At 41.3% G+C, this 20,808-nt stretch overlaps 1 long non-coding RNA gene across 2 annotated transcripts in view; it reads left to right on the top strand.

Moving 5' to 3' along the window:
- The window catches only part of LOC125634543 (uncharacterized), a 101,900-nt gene that overhangs the window by 67,962 nt on the left and 13,130 nt on the right, over nucleotides 1-20,808 (top strand). Inside the window, exons 3-4 of one of the 2 annotated variants that reach the window (XR_007355959.2) lie at nucleotides 12,985-13,174; nucleotides 15,993-16,977. This is a non-coding gene — a long non-coding RNA (uncharacterized LOC125634543). Of the gene's footprint in view, nucleotides 1-12,984; nucleotides 13,175-15,992; nucleotides 16,978-20,808 lie in introns of those variants that run through there. The other variant, XR_012667563.1, reaches the window with a different exon arrangement.

The raw sequence follows: 20,808 nt of genomic DNA, 5'->3' as shown, positions 1-20,808 counted from the left end.
TAATTTTAAAAACATTGTATTGACTCTTGAGGAACCAAGATTGGCTGGTCCAGATATAGCGAAATCAAACATGTTAAACCATCAGGGTGAAATTAGCTCTCTTCACAGGGCTGAACACAAGGCCTGTACATTTTGTGGATGTAACTGGGATTTAAGCAAGTTTTTGGGCTAGATGTTGCACAAGAGAAAATTTCACTTGACAATCTAAGAAAAGGGTTTAGAAGACCAATTAGATTATCTAGACAGTCGCTCTGCCCAAGCAGGATCTAGTAGCCAAAGTTTACTTACTACTTTCTTTTACTACAGATAAATAAAATTGTTGACATGATTTTATGGATTAGAAGGACATAACATGGAAATGTGCTATACTTTGCACTTTTGAAGCATGGGCTACAAAAAGTCAACAAAATTGTCTGAGAAGGAGCTGGATCTATTAACCTTGATATTTTTCACTGCTCTTCATCCTTTTACAATTCTGTTTAACGACATATTAGCTGCCACACCAATACATCACATACACAAAGCAAAGTCAATCCTAAATTAGATGAGCCATGGAAAACCACAGACCCTGCCAGCAAAGAAAAGATTTAGCCAAATATTTCTGCATAAAGCCTGAGTACACTTAACCTGCCAAAAAACTGCATTTGCAAAACCAGCGGGAAAGTAGATTGAACCCATTTTGCACTGGTCTAATCAACTGATCTTAAACCTTTCCTATCTGACAACTCCTGCTTGTAATCCTTGGTAGAGAAGATCGTGCAGGAACGTGTCATGTTCAAAAGCCCAATTCTGTAATGATTAATGAAATAAAAAAACAAAGACAAGAACCTTTGAGGCAGGTTTTGTATTTCTAGTCAAAGTACATTAAGGTACAGGCACCAGTATTATCAATAGGGCTAAGTAAAGATGCTTTTTGAAAAGAAATGAGAGAAGTGATTTTTTCACCCCGTCCTGTGAACGTGCACCACTATTTGCTACTAATTTTTACAACCAGCAGTAGGTAGATGGTATCTGACATGTAACTTTTTTTTCTGATCAACTACAAAGAAGTTGTCTGTTGAGCTCAGCTAGTAAGCACAATTTATAAAACAATGAATGACTCACCCCTGTAACCATTTTAATGACCCTAAAATAAAGTGCTTAGAGCAACATCTGTCCCAGCAGCTGGGTTCTCTGCATGAGTGGGCAGAGAGACACATTGGGACAAATTCTGCTCTCCCTTTTGACAGAAACAATTGCTGCAGATCATTTTTATCGTAATCAATTTAGGTACAGTTTCTTGGAAACCATCTGTGTAGTGTTCATAGATTGTGCTTAAGAATTTAAATGTGTATATTTTTGGTTGCTTGATGTAGCATCTGCTAATGACCACATAAGTTCCACTTTTATGCAGAAAGCAGTTTTCTTGTAAAGGGATTAGTAGAATGACTACTTGATTTTATCCTTTTAACTACCCAATAAGTTGCTGCAGCTTGAATGACACCCACCACAGCGTGCAAGTTGCAGAATTAATTGCATTTTTGAGCTGCAGTTGAAGTCATAAGGATAATGGAGTATTAGCAAAACATTTCATTATATTTCTCTCTCATGTTAATAATTCAAAATTAAGACAGGTTTTGTATGAGCAGTTTAAACTAAAGAAGGGGGGGGGTGGAATGCCTTTTTAGATAACAGCTACTTTTTCAGTTCCTGACAGGTTTTCATGTTCTTTTTAAGCTTTTAGTTTAATAATATTCTCAAACAAATCAAAGTGTTAAAAGGAATAAATGTATTTCAGTTGCCAGGGTTATGTGAGAAATTGTTTTAAAAGATAATGGTTTTGAAAAGTACTAGAAAATTAAAGTGTGAATCTTGAAGGTGAAAATAGTATTACTTGAAGAAATATTATTTACTCTGTTTTACGTAAAATACTGTATTTTTATGTTTTAAAATAAAAAGTATTCCATGTCTAATTCTTCTCCTTTGCTGAGTATAGAAGCACCTCCTTGCTTTATGACATAAATTAAGGTTAATTCATTGAGTGCTGCACTATTATTAATGATATAATTGTAACAGTCCCCAGAGACTCCCAACCAAGCTCCTTCAGGGGGCTAATCTCCACACGAACATGTAGTCAGAAGAAACAAACCCATACACTTTAAATCACATAAATTTACTTTTTGTCTTCATGAAAGATGTTTGTGAAAGGAGCTGGGGAGCCCTCATACCTACACTTGCTGGGGGTTCATTCCTGAAAGCACAGACCTAGAAGGGGCCAGCTTTTGAAATTATTGAAGGGAACTGATTTTTAAAGTACTGAATAGAAGAACCTTTTTATTCCTAAAATCTTAAGCAAAACTTGTTTAAAGGTAAGCACTGGGTTACAGGGGAGGGGTGTGTGTGTGATGGATGTAACAGTAACATAGAGTCAGAATCTACAGATGGGAAGAGCCAACAACTCTCCCCCGTTCTGCCCTGTTAGATCACAAGTGGGCTAGATCACTGGAGAGGATCTGGCCCACAATCTTTAGGTGAAGTGTTTTCCCCACTCTGTAACTGGTTGGATTGGGTTTGGGAACCATAACAGAATTTATCTGGCAAATGTTGCCTCTCAGTGTACTTGGTAAAAAGCTTGAAACAATAATTAAAAGCAAAATAATAAAACACCAGGAAGATCATGACATGATAGGGTCTCACCAGCCTGATGTCTGCAAAGGAAATCATGTCTCACTAATCTTATATAATTATTTGGACATGTCAATAAAGTAGAGGATAAACAATAACTGGTGGACAGAATTTACTTAGATTTTCAAAAGGCCTTTGATAAGGTCCCTCACAAGAGAATACTTAAAGAAACTAAGTAGACATGTCATAAATATAAAGGGAAGGGTAACCACCTTTCTGTATACAGAACTATAAAATCCCTCCTGGCCAGAGGCAAAACCCTTTCACCTGTAAAGGATTAAGAAGCTAAAATAACCTCTCTGGCACCTGACCAAAATGACCAATGAGGAGACAAGATACTTTCAAAGCTGGAGGTGGGGGGAACAAAGGGTCTGTCTGTCTGTGTGATGCTTTTGCCGGGACCAGGTCAGGAATGCTCTTCAGAACTTCTGTTGAATTAGTAAGTAATCTAGCTAGAAATGCATTAGATTTCCTTTTGTTTAAATGTCTGGTAAATAAGCTGTGCTGAATGGAATGTATTCCTGTTTTTGTGTCTTTTTGTAACTTAAGGTTTTGCCTAGAGGGATTCTCTATGTTTTGAATCTGATTACCCTGAAAGGTATTTACCATCCTGATTTTACAGAGGTGATTCTTTTACTTTTTCTTTAATTAAAATTCTTCTTTTAAGATCCTGATTGCTTTTTCATTGTTCTTAAGATCCAAGGGTTTGGGTCTGTGTTCACCTATGCAAATTGGTGAGGATTTTTATCAAGCCTTCCCCAGGAAAGGGGGTGGAGGGCTTGAGGGGAAGACGTTGCCAAGTGGGCTCTTTCCCTGTTCTTTGTTTAACATGCTTGGTGGTGGCAGCATAGGGTTCAAGGACAAGGCAAAGTTTGTACCTTGAGTAAGTTTTTATTCTAAGCTGGTAAGAATAAGCTTAGGGGGTCTTTCATGCAGGTCCCCACATCTCTACCCTAGAGTTCAGAGTGGGGAAGGAACCTTGACAACATGGGTGAGAGGCAAAGTATTGTCATGGATTAAAAACTGGCTAAGAAAAGAAAACAGAGTACAAATGGAAAAGGTTAACAATGGGATGCATCAAGGTTCCGTATTTAGGTCTGGTGTTGCTGAATGCATTTATTAACTATCAGCAAGGCTGCGATTTAGTCATGGAGGTCACAGAATCCATGAGTTCCAAAGACCTCCGTGACTTCAGCCAGCGTTGGCTGGGAGCAGCGGGGCCCCTTGCCGCCTGTGAAGGCAGGGAGCTGTGGGGGCAGCGGGAGCCCCCCCACAGCTTCTGGCCACTGCAGGAGGCAGGGTGAACCCCGCAGCTCCTGGCTACCGTGGAAGTCAGCGGGGATCCCTGGAGCTCTTGGACATTGCAGGCACCAGCAGGGACCCCCAGGGCTCCCAGCTGCTATAGGCAGTAGTGGGGACCCCCGCAGCTCCTGGCAGCCATGGGAACCCCCACAGCGCTCCACCTCCATGGGAGGTGGGGTGTGGGGAACGATGACCCTGCAGCTTTGAGCCACCAGCAGAGGGGGACCCTGGATCTCTGAGCCCCCACGGGTGGTGGTGGCCCCTGGAGCTCTCAGTCCACCCGCAGCTGCCCAGGCTCCCCATTTTGTCATGGATATTTTTAGTAAATGTTAGGGACCGGTCACGGGCTTCCGTGAATTTTTCATTATTGCCAGTGACTGATCCCTGACTTTTACTAAAAATATCCATGACAAACTCTTAGCCTTAACTATGAGGAAAGATGAGGTTGAGCTGATAGCAAAATTAGCAGATAATACAAAATTAATTAGGTTACTCAAATCCAGACATTACTGTGAGGAAATTCAGAGGGACTCAACCAAGCTAGCTGAATAGATAAAAACAATGGCCAATGAAGTCCAGTTTTTTATAAATGTAATGTAATGCACATTGGAGGGAAACATTTGGACTACTCATACACCTTAGTGGGTTCTAAATTAACAATATCAGCTCAGGAAAGGAACTTGTGCATCACTATGGACAGTTCAAAGAAGAACTCAGTTAATGTGTGGCTGCACTCAAAAAAACAGATATGATGTGAGGAGTCTAAGGATTGGGATGGAGAATAATATGGGGAAAATATAAAGTCATATAAATCAGTGGAGTGGCCTCATCTAGGAAACTGCGTGCACTAGTGGTCACTCTCTCTCACAAAAAGATATTGCAGAGAGCAAACTGAAAAAAGGAACTACTTTTTCACACAATGAGTAATTAAACTGTAGAACTCATTGAGACAAGATGTCATTAAAGCCAAGAACTTAGCAAGATTCAGTGGGAACTGCACATTTATATGAATATCAAGACTATCCAGAGTATTAAAATAGTGAATGCTAAAAAAACACAAAAGTACTGGATGTGATTAAAAAAAACCTCATGTTTCAGGGTTTAAACCAATCTCTACTATTAGGAATTAGAATAAGCGAATCTAATGGGGGGGCGGGAAATTACCCAACATCTGCCTATTGTGGGGTTTCTTGCATCTAGCTCTGAAGTACCTGGTTCTGGTCACTGCTAGAGACAAGATACTGAACCAAATATACCACGCATCTGATGCAGTATTGCAGTTCAAATCTCTCTAGGAGCATAATCACATGCAATATGATGCAAAATACGCAGCCTCATCCAGATCTGAGATTTTAGGTAGTGCAGTGGATTGATGTGAGTTGCTGAACAGGCCACTCCAGAATGAACTGTTTTGAGAATAGCTGTGGAATCAGAAAGTCACTGTTGTAGTTACTAATTGATGGCCCATGTACCGACTTCTTTCTTAGCTATTTCTGTGGTGGGTGTATGTCATTAATTGGCTGCATTAGTTTGTAGATGTTATTTTCTGGTTGATATTATGTTTTATCTGCATTTGATTTTTTAAGTTAAAACTGACCTCTGCCATGTAAAGAGGTATAACTTTTTGTAACCCTGGTCCATATCATGGAAAGACGTTCAGTCTCTTACCAGAATTCCTGTGTGTCACCTGATAAGGGTATGGTAATGTCAAACCATTTATCCATGTCTGAATGTCAGTGACAGCATAACAGAATTTTCAAAAGCCTTCACAATCCATCACTAACTTTGAGAACTCAGCAGCTGAACCTCCTGTAATCTAAGTCCATCTTGTCATTGATCTTCCACTACTATGATGACCCTCCATCATTCCTTCCATAATAACTTTCTCAATGTTATTTCCATGTCTACACCTAATGTGACCAAAGTACATAACTTTGTGGAATTCTGACATCAGGATCTGCTTCTCTCCACTAATATTTGAAATGAGCTGTAGCTCATGGAAGCTTATGCTCAAATAAATTTGTTAGTCTCTAAGGTGCCACAAGTACTCCTTTTCTTCTTATTTCTAACATAGGCATTCGTTTTTTTTTTCCTGTCCAGGAGATACCAAGAATATTCACCAGCACCACGTTTCAAAAGCTTCATGTTTCTTCTGGTCAGCAGCATTCACTTCCCAAGATACACATCCCTAAACGATTACAGAAAAAAAATTGGCTTTTTTACCAGTTGCAACTTCATACATTTAGAGATGCCATGGTATTTCTACAGTATCTTAAGGAAGACCATATATTAGCAAGTCATCCCTAGTCTTCAGATTTTTTTTAATAGCCTCCTTGTAGGATATACATGATCCCAGAGAATTAAAGTCATTACTGTCTCTAAAGCTTGTCCATTAATTGTGATGTCTGCTTGCATCTTGTTTTGGTTAGTTTTGTCAGTGTACATACATTTTGCCTTTGTCACATTCAGGACTAGTCTGTATTCCTCACTAACAGTGTTTACATACTCCAAAATGCACTGGTGGCTGTACCAAAAAGCACTATGTCATCAGCATATCTGAGGTCAGTTAAAAACTGTTGACCAATGGAGATCCCAGCTCCTTCCACTTTGTCAAAACCTTTCAAGGCTTGTCTTGTAATAAATTCTATGTATATGTTAGAGGCTAGAGGAAAAAATACACTCTTGTCTCACACTCTTTTCAGTGTGAAACCACTCACTGTCCCCTACTGCTGTTTGCAACATTGTCTATTGTTGGTGATAAAGACTTGTGATGAGTTTAGTGAGATGCTTTGGAATCTCTGTGTCTTCAGTATCTTCCAAAGATGATCATGTTGGATTGTATCAAAGCATATGATCAATGGATGACAGAACTGGATTTGAGCTGGCGATTGAGTTGAGTTTGGTACCTTTCTTAATTTATCTGAACTGGTTTGTCTATCTCTATTAGACAATTTGTGTCTCTCACAAAGTATGCTGCTGTATCAAATAAAATAAATATCCTGTTTAAAATATAAAATGGTGGCCAACTGCAGAATTTTCCTCAGCAGTTTCTTCAGGTGATGATAGCAAGCATGATAAGGCCAACTGCTGATATCCATCCTATAAATAGCTGATGGTGAACTCAAAAAGTAAATAGTGGGGGAGAGTGTTTTAACATATTCCAGTTAAACATTTTCCCCTTCGTTTTGAGAGAGGAAAATCGATACATTCAAGGCCCAACACCTGAGTGGCATTTCATGACAGCACTGCCTGCTATCATTACACAACACTTTCATGGTATTCAAAATACCATGCAGTAGACCACAATACTATAGAGTATATATTTTTCTTCCATTCCAATCAAAGTATATTAACTCACTACTCAAAAAAACAGTGAATGGTGCCAAGAGAGGCTGTTAAAACAGAGGTGCACAAATTTGACTGGTCATTTGGTATGTACAAGGCATAATTTGAAGTTAGACAAAGCAGTATTGTACCTGAGAGGAAGAATGTTTTGCTTTAATAATAATAGCCTCATACCTTGATTAAAAACCTAATTTGGCATGAATCAACAATAATGCTTAAACCATGCTCATAGTCTTTCATTCACTTTTCTATATGAAAAATGTCTGCAATAAATGAATAATGACCTGGGTTTTATACTTTATTACATGTTTTACTAGAGTATTTACCAAAACAATAGTAGTTTTGGCTAGATCACCTGCACACAGCTGAATCAAGCTTTTGGTGAAACTTAACACTGGTCATAACACTTGCTGTTTACTCCATATTTTCCAGGCATGTGATTCCATAAAGCGTGCATGGTGTTTTACTCTGTTTCCATGAGATATGTATCACACAGTGCAATGCATAATGAAGTCTCACCAGAAAGCTAAATATAGCTGACAAAAGTGCTTTCTTGTACAGATTTCACTATTCCCAGAAACATAGCGGTGAAAACTTATATTTCACGGTAAACAGCTGAAGCTCAGACTTCAAAAAAGGACTTGAAATTGGCTTAATGCTGGTGTTCTGCACTGCCACGCAGGGGACTCTAGTTTGCTTCTCAATGCTAGTTTCACTCCCTGGTCAGCAAAGGCTGGGAAAGTAGTGGATGCCACTTTCTCATCCCTCTGAAGAAAGCTTTATGTTAGTCAACAGTACTAATTGATGTGCACATCACCATGGCTATCCATGTCTTTGTCTCATCCAGGCTGGATTAGGGCAATATGCTCAACTATACTTGCAGCTACCCTTGAAGAGCAGCTGAAATCTTTAAGTTGGTCATGAATGCTGAGATTGTAAGGTAGGATTATTGGCAAGTTCTTCAAAATGATTTTCCTCTCCAACCCATTTCTTTTTGTGTGTTTACTGGCCAGCCACCTTTCATCCAACTGCTGGTGTCTTCTTGGCATTGGGTTATCCTGGGGGGAGATGTACTTTTGTGGAAGGTAAGTCTGTGACATCTCATCTCTCTTAGTAGTTTCATGTAGATATTTTAAAGAGGAGGAATAGGGCTGGGATGATGTGACTTCTGAAGATAACAGACTTCGGTGACAAGGAATTAATGCCCATCACAATACGCTAAGTATATGAATAAAATGAACCATTCATTTCTACAAAATGTGTTCATCAATGCAGTGTGATCAGTGCTGTCCAAGGCTTCATCTGAGAGGAAGAATTTAATTAGAAAACTGTGAATGATCATTGAGAATCATTTAAGAATATGTATATATAAGCCAAGGGGAGAAAGTGGTAGCTGATACGTAAACCAGAAGTTAGGAATTGTGGAAACTGATAAAGGAAGGAAAGAAACACAAGGAGAAATCTATGGCCAGCAGATTTAAGGGAAATAAGGAGGTTTTTAAAATATATTTGAAAACAAAAAGAATCCTGGCTATGGTATTGGTCTATTAACAGATGGAAATGATAGAACTATTAACAGTAATACAGAAAAGGCAAAAATGTTCAATAAATATTTCTGTTCTGTTTGGAGAAAAAACAGACGACAGTCTTATCAGATGGTAAAGATAATACTCTTTCCATTCCATTTTTTTGTAAAGGATAATCAGGTTGCCCTGGTGTAATGGGGTGCACTCACCTCTCGTGAGCGCCTGCAGTTTTTCTCATTTTCCTTTGCTCATGTTGCCCCATGCCAACTGCTGCGCTTGTCAGGCTGGTCTCCAGTGACTCAGCCCTCTGGCCAAGTCACACTCTGTACATGTGCCAACCAACCAATCTAAAATGTCCTGCAGCCCTACCTGGGCTCAGTCTTTAAACAGTCCAACAGGGCCTAGCATGGTACCTTTGCTTGGTCTGGCCAAGTTGCAAGGCTCCTTCTCTGGAACTGAGCAGTGCCCTGAGGGCTTCTTCCCTGGGAACTACTTGCCTCTATTTGAGTCCCCAGTGACCCCAGCCTTCCTGCTGACCCTCCCATCTTGGACTCACTGACCACAACTCCCTGCTGAGTCATTCCCAGCAACTACCTGATAAGTCCCTTGCAGCTCCTGCAGCCAGCCTTGCTAGCAGATACTCTGTCTAGCCTTTCAGCTCCTGCAGCCAGATAGGAACACCTCTTGCTTCCCCTGTCCCTGCAAGCAGACTGAACTCACTCTGACCTTGCAGCTCCTTTTATATGAGCCTACTTGGCTACAATTGGCTGCTCCCTGCAGCCCCTCTCATTGGCTGTGTTCCACACAATTATTCTAGGCAGCTTGGAGAACCTCTCTATTGTTGTTTTCTGGTATGGGGTGAGGCAGGACCATGATGCCTCCAACAGGGCACCTCCACACCTGTGACACCTGTCACATCTAGGTAATTATAGGCCTGTCAGCCTGACATTGATTCCAGGCAAGATAATGGAGCGACTGATACAGGTCTTAATTAATAAAGAATTAAAGGAGGATAATGTAATTAATGCAAATCAATATGGGTTTAGGAAAATAGATTCTATCAAACTAACTAGATATCTTTTTTGATGAGAGTACAAGTTTGGTTGATAAAGGTAATAGTATTGACATAATATATGCAGACTTCTGTAACGCATTTGATTTAGTACCACATGACATTTTGATTTAAAAAAACCATGCAGTATAAAATTAGCATGGCACACATTAAATATTGGCTAATTTATAGGTCTCAAAATGTAACTATAAATGGGGAATTGTCGACAAGAGGGTATGTTGCCAATGAGGGCCTACAGAGACAGGTTCTTGGCACTATTCTTTTTAACTTTTTTATCAGTTATCTGGATGAAAACATAAAATCATCAATAAAATTTGCAGATGATGCAAAAACTGAGGGAGGGTAAATAAAGAAGAGGACAGGTCACTGATTCAGAGTAATCTGGGTTTCTTGGTAAACTGGGCTAAAGCAAACAATATGCATTTTAATATGAATAAATATAAATGTATACACCTAGAGGCAAAGAATGTAGTACTTACAAAATGCAGGACTCTATCCTGGGAAGGTGTGACTCTGAAAAAGATTTGGGAGTCATGGTGGATAATCATGGATAATAAGCTCCCAACGTGATGCTGTGGCCAAAAGAATTAACGCAATGCTGGGAGGCATAAATGGGAATATTGAGTAGGATTAGAAAGTTTATTTTACCTCTGTATTTGGCACTGGTGTAACTGGTGCTGGAATACCATGTACAGTTTTGGTGTCCTCAATTCACAAAGGATGTTCATAAATTGGAGAGGGTTCAGAGAAGAATTATGAGAATGATTAAAGAGTTAGAAAATACACCTTATACTCATAGAGACAAAGAGCTCCGTTTATTTAGTTTAACAAAGACAAGATTAAGGGATGACTTGATTATAGTCTATAACTATCTCCATGGGGAACAAATATTTAATGATAGGCTCTTCAATCTAGCAGAGAAAGGCATGACACATTCCACCAGCTGGAAGTGGAAGTTAGACAAATTCAGACTGGAAATGAGGCATACGTTTTTGATACTGAGTGTAACTAACCATTGGAACAAATCACTACAGGTCGTGGTGGATTCTCCATCGCTGACCATTTTTAAATCAAGATTGGATGTTTTCCTAAAAGATGTGCTCTAGAAATTATTTTGGGGAAGTTCTGTTACCTATGTTATACAGGAGGTCAGACTAGATGGTCACAATCATCCCTTCTAGTCTTGTAATCTATGAATCTAGAAGCATGAACACAGATTTTTGCTGCCTGACCAAGGTCATGAGAAAGTTGCTCATCAGAACCATCTGGATTGTTTTTTGTGCCACATCTTGGATGGAAATTTACAAGAGTGTCAATGAGAACATCTGATTATTTTAATGTCACCTTTGCCTCCTCTTCACCTAGCTCTCACTTTCCTAGACTTTCACTGAGTACTCCTCCATTGGTTTGGAGACCTGAGGCCACATTCTTCAGGTAACATATTTAAATATTGTATGAATCTTGGTGCATTATGAACTGTAGGTGAATTCTTTGTACCGAGACAATCAGCTATTGAAAAGCCAAAAGAACAGTAAATGTGGAGCTTGAAAACATACCAGTGTTTATTTGGAGTATTCACTGAGTGATTATAATTGCTACATAAAAGACAAAAGATGGAGGATCTAATTGTTTGCAGTTAGAGGCAATGCTGAAATATACTAAATAATATACTTTCAAAACTATAATAGGCACCACCAGGTGGTGCTGTAACACATAGTCTTCCAAATTGTTTTTCTTAGCATGCCAGCATGTTTTGACTCTCAGGAAGAGATGTCCTGGTGTTCTTAGCTTTGGATTAGGCAAAGTCTTGTGCAGAGGCAACTTTCAGGAGAGATGGTGCTGTGAGAACAGCAGGAGGGTTTGTTCTCTTACTTGGTCTCTGATTAGAGTGCATTCTTGAGGCAAGAGTTTCTCCCTGGGAATCGGGCATTGGAACTGGGCTGAGATTCTTGGAAGAAAGGATTGTCGGCATGTTGTTTGATCATCTCATTTCAGGGCTGGTGTACTTGTGTAAATAAAACATCTTACATTTACACTATCCCCAGACTTTGCATCACTGACTTCTCCTCCAATGAGAAGGCAAACTGGAAGGGCCCAGACATTTGCTAGCCTCAGCAGATGGCCAACACTGATGTTAAAAGAGGGGGCATCTGTCCATTCAGCCATGGAGAAATGGCTGTCATAGGACTGAAGCCAAACTCTGAGGGCTAAAAAACTGTACTCATGTACCTCCTTCTATAAAAAGAAAAATGCATATTTGTCATTTGGAGACCAACCCAGTCTGTCTGAGGCAATATGGAAAATACATAACTGAGGCCTCTGGATGTAAAAATTAAATAATGATAAATGCAGGACTACAAAGACATAAAGAAAAATTAAAGGATGTTCAATGAAGTATGCCAGAGCTCAGTGAACAGTTAAGACATCCCTTCAGGAATTATTCCTACTGAAACTCCTGCAAATACAACCTAATAAGCCTTAGTTTGGGGATCAGGGTGATTAATAATCGTACAGTACCAAATATACAATGATTTCATGTGGCTAATATGATGAGCATAGCACATGCAGATCAAGCAAGATCTGACCAGAACTGCAATAATGTTTTGCCTAATGGAAGAGGTGGATTCTGTATAGAAAACTTGATTTACTAATGATATGTTATCAGGTCAAAATTGGCTCCAAATTTTGGTTTTGTAAAACAAAAAAAACAAAAAAAAAAAAAGATTTTATGTCCTTCACAGGAAATTCCTGAGAAATATTGAATGAGAAGAATAGATGGAGGGCAACCAAAGTCCTATACCAGAAAATCAGGACATGGACTTTGATTATACCCTTAATAATCAGAAAGCAGTTAGTGGAGTGTCATAGCTTTAGCACAATAATTATCAGTAAAGGAGGTAATCACAATCCTTCATTATGTTATGCACACATATTTTGTATTAGGAAACATATAGAAGATTGTTGAGCAAAGAACCATCGTCGAAAACCGGGCAATTGTCTGTGCCTGCATTCATTTGTAGACAAAACAACCGAGGGTCATTAGTTTAATAGGATTTTGTTTTTTTCTGTCTCTAGAAAATCTGCTGAAACATCCTCCCAGGAGCCAAATGAAGGGGTGAAGAAATAAACAGCAACTAACAGCTTTGATCATTCACAGCCAGAGATCCATTCAGTCCAGAATGTATCCTCACATGAGATCCTGAAAAGGAATTCCATACGCTGAGGGGCTAACAGCCCTGCATGTAATGATCTCCAAAAGTCTGAGGTGAGCATGGTCCCTTAAAAGAGAACTCATGGGGGAGAAAACCACTCAGAGGACCACATTGGAAAAGGGATCAAAATAAGGCAAATTTTCAGTCATGTAGCAGGGGGAATAATACACAGGGGAATTAAAGCTACAGGCAGGGAGGCAACTCCTGAGCTGAGGAGAAGCTAGTGATGTAGCGAGGTTGGAGCTGGGTTGTATGAATCTAAGGTGTAAAAAGGAGAATAAAATATTTCAAGATAACATACCTGCTGGAATGAGAGATCAGGATAGAGCTGGAGTGATTTATGCTGCTATTTGATTTACCAATTATCTTTTTCAGCTACATAATTTGAGCTACAGCATGATGCCGATATGTCTGTAGAAAGCTATAAATGGGATGGAATGCTGCAGAACATATTACTTTGCCTGGAATTAAATGCTGGAGGGCTTTCAGGGGCTGCTGGGAGCCCCTTGTTAAATACCTCTGCCAAAAGGAAAGCAAAATGGGGATGATTTCCTGTCTCAGATAGCAATCACCCCATCTAGATGCATCTAAATAAATGCTTCTAGAGATGAGTTACCACTCTAGGGCTCCAAATGGTTCTTAAGAACTTTTTCTTGACTTTAGAATGAACCAGCCTGCACCAAAGGTAACTATTTTCAAAAATATTTCTGGAGGAGGATCTGACTTGGGGTACATCCACACCACAAATGAAGGTGTGATCACAGCTTGGGTAGGCATATCTATGCTAGCTTTGATCTAGCTACTACAGGCAACAGTAGCAGGGAAGACACAGTGGCAGGAACCCCAATGCAAGCCAGCAACCCGAGTATTTACACAGAATCCCTACTGGGCTTGTACTGGGGCACCTGGCTCGTGCCAAAGCCAATGCTGTTATGTCCTCACTACCATTATTACCCAGGCCAGCTAGATTAAAGCTAGCACAGGTATGCCTACTTGTGCTGCAGTCACATCTTCATTTTGCGGTATCCAGGGTCTTCACCCTCATCCTCCAATTCAAATCATACAGTCGAACACCGGGCTAAACATAAATATCACTGGATATTTCTCAGGATCAAAGTAAAATCTTTTCCTGAAATGTGAACTTAGAAAGTAAATTCTGCCAAGCTGTGTTGCCTCTTAGCTTGCCTATGGTTCTAATAAAGTGTTTTTGTCATAATAAAGGCATAAATTCCAAAATAAATTGAAAATAAAGGCATAAATTCCAAAAATCTTCCCTCCCCACTCTGAGAGCAAACCCATCCCTGGCACATGTGCAGTTATCACCACCTGAATGAAAAATGGTTTGTGGGGAACCCACATGTTAAAACATCGGCAGCACATCACCATTTTGCTGTGTTTAGATCCTCAATGATGATGCTTTGTCATCCTGAAAGATCGCTTTAATATTGTTAGCGTCGTGATCATTTTAGGGAGCTTCACACAGGTTGGGTCTTTCCTGCTCTGGAGCTGCACACCGACAGATCCCTCGAACACAATACGTTCTGCTCACAGCCCACTTCTAAAGCATTGTCCATCAAGTGCCGCACCCTATTTATAAAGGGGCCACTCCCATTCCTATACTTACATCTTGACACATTTATTAACAAAAATACAAATGCAATGACAAACAAATGTTCAGTCAGTGTTCAAAATTATATCTAACTACGTATTGATTTATAATATAATAATATATATAAAATAATATACTATAATAATATATAATATAGTAATAAATATAATAAAATATAATATATAATAAATCTATTTTTACAACTTTAGTTCAGAATTCTTTGGTGTGTGCTTAGTCAGAGATCACGGAGGATGATGTTTCTGTTTTGTGGGATTAGAGCCATAACAAAACCCCAAACCCTAAAAGTACATTTAGAAGCAATCGCATGGAATCAGATGAGGATAATATGGGAGCGTCCGGGTTTCTGTTTGATTGTGTCTGATGATTGCTAATTCGTCGTGGCTCTCCTTTGTTGGCTTATATTTTGGGCTGTTTTATGGGCTTCTATTTGTTTTTAAACCTGATGTAGTCTCTCCATGTTGCTCACTTTACTTTGGTGATGAGAAAAGCTCATGTTTACGCTGTGCTGTAAATACTGAGGAGAACTTGCCTGCACAATTCTGAGCCACTAATCATTGCTTTTCTTTTCATTGTCCATCTGATGTCTGCATAAGTAAAATAAGTGTCTCTTTTCCCTCAGTCATATTTAGGTTCAGTAGATTCCCTCCCCCCACCCAATTAAAGCTGGTTCATGGCTATGTTTTGTAGGATACAACAGAACAAATATTTTATACATTTTTGAGAGGGCTATAGCGTAATCCTCCATCAGATCTGCCCACAAAATGTACTTACCATGCCTCTGTCAGCAAGGAAACCATTTCAGACAGCTGGCAGAGGGCAGATTGTCTGAGTGTGTGTGCATCATGAATACTTCTGTAAATTTAGAGCTGACATTTGTCATTGCACACACCTGCATATTTAGGGAACAGAAAGAATTCCTGTCCTTGATTTGTGCCCATATCCTGTGCAGGTGCACAGAGAGGGATGTGTGTACAACTGATAAGTCCCAGGACAGTTGGAAAAGTAGCTATGTCACAGAAGTCAAATATTGTTCGCTGTTGGCACTGCTCATGGATCCATTGACAGAACCAGTCTTTGGACTCTAAGAAGCCCAATGTCAGTGCTTTTCCCACTTTTCATCCACGTTCCTGGCATTATTAATTGCAGAGCTAGCTGTCAAAATGCAAAAAGAGCACCAGGGCTGAACGTTGGTTCCTGGGACAGCGTGTAAAAGTCATGGCTTGTTCATGGTCCCCCTACAGCCCTTGCAATGCATGCAGCCCAGGGCTGTGGAGTCTCTTGAGTTTTGGGAAGATCACTGACTGATTTAAGACTGTGCGGGACCTGCTCCGCCTTCTACTGACAGTCCTAAGGCTGTCACAAGTCTCCACCTTACCCACCTGCAGCTGAGCCAGCTCCTCCTCTGCGCTGTCAATGGGACATCTGGCTACAAAAGAGACAGCTCACTGAAGATGAGAGCACATTGCTGAGATTCTTTTGCATGGCCTGCACTTCGTGGTTCACCACCTGGCCACACTGTGACGGGCTGTACGCCCATATTCACCCCGTGCTTACTGTTATAATAATCTTTGTACAAAGTATGCCTTGTGAGGTATCATTTGAAAATGCATAATTCACAGGTCCTGATACTATATGTGTGGCGACATTGTGTGTAAAGTTATAAGATTCCATTGTGTGGTGTTTCTAAGACATATATTAAGCTTGGGGAGCAGCCAAACCAGTTCCTCACTGAAGGAGGTCAAGGTCAAATGGGCCATCACCTGCTAAGTGGCTATTCACTGGCAGCAAAGGGAACATGGGTGAAAAATCTCCATCTTAGAAAAGAAACAGCATTACGTTCCCATCCACACATTCTGATTGTCACCAAGTTCCCAGTAGGAGATGCTTCTCAAAAGAGGGAGAAGACTATAAAATAGACGGCCAGACGCACCCAAAGGATTCCTTCCTTTTTTCTGGCCACGGCATTCACAATAGCTGAAGAACAAAGGAAGCAGCACTGGACGGGGGAAGGGATCCTGACTGAAAGAAATTCAGCCAGTAAAACTACTGAAACATGTGGTCAGAGAGACTTTGCTTTGAATTTGCCCTAATTTGTTAAGTTAGACATTACTTGTGTTTTACCTTTATTTTTCTGGTAACCAATTCTGACTTTTATGCCTCATTACTTGTGTTCACTTAAAATCTCTCTCTTTGTAGTTAATAAACTTGTTTTACTTTTTTATCTAAGCCAGTGTGTTTGAATTTAAGTGTTTAGGAAACTCTATTTGGGACAGCAACAGTATGCCTATCATTTTTATAATTAAATGAAAAAATTTATATAAGCTTGCATTGTCCAGGAAAGGACTGGGCAGTACAAAATATACATTTCTGGGAGGAAAGCTAGGTCTGCGAGTGTGTTAGGGTCACCCTGCAATAAAAAGCCAATCTGAGACTGGTTGGCTGCAACTCACACAGACACAGCTGGGAGTAACTCACATACTGGAGGCTGTTTGTGAGCAGACCAGGACTGGTGGTTACAGCAGCGAAGCAGTGAAAAAGGCACACCAGGTTAGAGAGCAGGGGGACACAACTACTCATTAGTCTGGATCTCACCCTGGGTATATCATCCATACCAAATTATCACAAAGCAAGTGGCAATCTGTCCCTGCTTTAGTCAGGGTGTGGTGCAGCACTAACTTTTGCGTGTCTTCTGCCTAGTGGAAATCTCCACAATGAATGTGTTTATGTTGCCTCTGTATGAACAGACAAAAAAGCCTGATGCAATTAAGCTATGGAGGAATTATCAGCTCCCCAGATACATACAGATACACAAAGAAGTTGCCACAGTTAAACTGTGGTACCTGCTTTGTCCCCATTGGAGAATGTGGAAGTTTTAATGATGATAACATTTTCCCCTTGGAAATGGTAACAGACCTGATTCTCCTCTGGGTTGCATCTTGTTCAGTCCTTTACACCTGTGTAAAGTCTGTATAAACGCTACTGTTGTGAAATCAGGTTCTTGTTTCCTATGCTAAGATCACGCTGATGACTGGAGCTCTGTGTCTGGATCTGTGGGTTTCACTTACTGATCTCTGAGAAGGACTGGGCTCTCATTACATATGAACAGTGGGATGCAATATTGGGAAGACGGTGCGCTGTCAGAGGAGCACCTCCTTCAGGAGACACAATAAACCATGCTTCTTTCTATTTGTCCCTGGTAGATTTTCAGGCAATAATAAAACAAGTCTCCTGCCCTTTAGCCTGGGTCTTCAGGGTGTTGCCAGGTAACTGCTTCATCCCCTGGATATCTTCAAAGAGGTGTCAGGTAGGGTCTTTCCCTCTCTAAGCCTACACTCTTCTCAGTAAATCCAATTTCTAATGGAGGCTGGAGGCCCTGTGCACCAGATGTAGCAGAAGGATCAACCTAGTCCTGCTGTCAGCAGCTCTCAGACTGAGTAGGCATAGGTTACACCATATAACTGAGACAAGTGTAGTCCAGGGGAGAGGTCACAGGACTGGACTCAGGAGATTGACCTGGTATGTGCGCTTGAGCAAATCACTTCATGTCTTTGGGCCTCTGTTTCCCCTTCCAACCAGATACTAAGTATTTCAGGACAGGGACTGGCTCTCGCTCTGTTTTTGCACAATGGGAGCTCGACCTCAGTTGAGACCCCTAGATGCTACCAGAATACAAATAATAAATAATGATGATAATCATCATCCATAGAGCTGCTTAGCCAGAGAAACCCCAGAGATTCATTAGCAAGTATTACTGCAAACATGCGTTAGGAGAGGCACTCCGAAATCCCTATCTGGTGGCTGCTACAGGTCCATAAGGGGTATGTGAGCTCCTGAAATCCTAGACTTATGGGATACTACGCTTGCTGCTGAGTACAAACACCACTAGTAGTAAAACGAGACTGACTCCCACCTGCTGTTGCCCTTTATGTATGGTTTTGGGTGGAGGGAAAGGGAGAGAATCCGCCCCTCTCCTAGAAGAACTGGGGAAACAAGGAGTGGCATGCCAAAGATCAGCTATGGGAGGAGAAGACACTTTGCACCCCCTTGAACATTCAGGCTTCAATTCAGGAAAAGACTTAACTTTCCTCATTTACAAAGGTCCTGTTGATTTCAGTTAGACTTAAATACATGCTTAAGCGCTCTACCTGAATAGGAATTCTTTCCTGTATCTGGGCCTCAGAAAAGGAGGCAGAAGACCATCCCACCCTTAGGGTTTGGAGGTGCTGTAACAAGGGACTTCCTGGAGGTTTTGGTTCTACACTCACTTGGATCTCTCTGTGACCCTTGTGCATGGGCAGCGGGTATAATAGGCAAGGGGAGGCTGTGCCTGACCTAGCACAGCTGTCCCTGCCGTCTGCCACCTGGGCCGTGTGCCCCGTCCCGCCTCTGACCTTTTCTGGAGGCTCCCATGGCCAGCTGCTGCTGCCTGGTGAGTCTTCCTCCTCTCCCCTACCTCACCACCTTCCCCACTTCGGAAATTCCCTCAGCAGCCGGCCACATCCCTCCTCCTCACCCCCCATCCCCGCGAGGTGTGGGCTGTGTGTCTATGAGAGAGGATGCCAGCGGCAGGCAGGGGAATGAGGAGGTGAGGCGAGGTGAGGGGAATCTCAACTTTACAGAAGTGAAAAAGCCTTCCAGAGACCTAGTAGCAGCTCACTGAAACTGTTAAAGGGCCATTACAGTGGTAATGAAGCCATTTAACAGGCATTTGCCAATGCCCAGGAAGCCTTTGGCCACAATCAGCTGGGTTTTATATATTAGAAAAATGTGTTATTGGAGTTAAAAACAGTTTCCAAACAACCGGTCAGTTATTCTCTGAAGTATTTTTGACTAACCACGCTCAAGGAGGGGCTGACATAGCCAGTGAGTTTATTTCTTGATCTAGTCATTTTATTCAAACCCGGTTTAAGTAAACGAGTCTGGCAGGGAATTCTGTGTAAGAAGGTTATTAAACTACTGCCTTAATGCAGGCTGTCAATGACAAACACTTTTTCAAAAGGAGAGATTAGGCTTCAGTTTGGCGCAGGTTGCCCGGCTTTTCATCTCTCTCTATTCAGTGTACATTGAACTCCCTGCCACACAGAGGAGAATCCATCTGGCAATTGATCTATAGGTGTTGCCTCTTCAGTTCCCTTGGGGAATGTTATCAGTGCTTTAAGGAGAAAAGGGGAGAGGCTCTCATGGGAGAGTGGGGTGAAGAAGTGAGCTGTGAGCCAACTACAGGGCAGGTGTGGGCGGGGTGTCTCGTGGCAAGCAGAGAGGGGGTCTGGCAGGGGCGGTGAGGAGGCGAGCAACAGGTGGGCAAGTGGCAGGCAGGCAGGGGAGGAGGTGAGTCGAGGGGGGAACTTCGTGGCGGGGGATGAAGAGGTGAGCGGTGAGTCAGCGGTGGGTGAGCTGGGGCCTGGGATGGAACACGGGTGGAGTGTGGGCGGGGCTGTGGGTGGAAGAGGCAGGACAAGGAGCTAGCCTCCCCCGTGGGAAGTTTCATCCACCGCCCTTGCCCTTGTGAATGCAACCTGCTGAACGTAGTTCATGTCAGCCATATGATCCCCATCCAGCAGGCCTTGTACAGCTCTACAACAGTTGCTAAAGTATGGTGCTACTCTTACTTCCAAGGCAGCTAGCAATAACTTGAATGTGAAAAGCACCATTCTGTTCTCCTAGGATTCCACTGTGGGGAGTTTGTGACTGTGGATGAAATGTTCTATTCCAACCCATTGCGGGGGTCGTTACATGAAGGAAACACTCTCTGGCACATTTCTTGAGATGGCATTTCACTTTATGTCTAATTCAGACTAATATAGCATGATTTAATATACATTGTAACACTTCTTTTTTTCAAAACTGTTAAGGGGATGGCGTGGGGCTTAGATCAAAGTTCATCTTTAAATGAGAGAGCAAAGGCGCCATCTGAAACCCAGCTAGGTTTGGCAGATAGATACAAGGTAGTAAACTGACTGGATCGACCAAGTATGCAAGCTAACTAGCTGAGGTATTTTGGGGCAGATGAGCCACTTGCTACTTAATGATAAGTGAAGTTGGTCTTCTGGATTTTAA

Source organism: Caretta caretta, chromosome 3, assembly GCF_965140235.1.
Source record: "Caretta caretta isolate rCarCar2 chromosome 3, rCarCar1.hap1, whole genome shotgun sequence".
In the NCBI taxonomy this organism is placed as follows: Eukaryota; Metazoa; Chordata; order Testudines; family Cheloniidae; genus Caretta; species Caretta caretta.
Note: the sequence above shows the minus strand (reverse complement) of the source record. Positions and strands in the feature narration are given on the sequence as shown.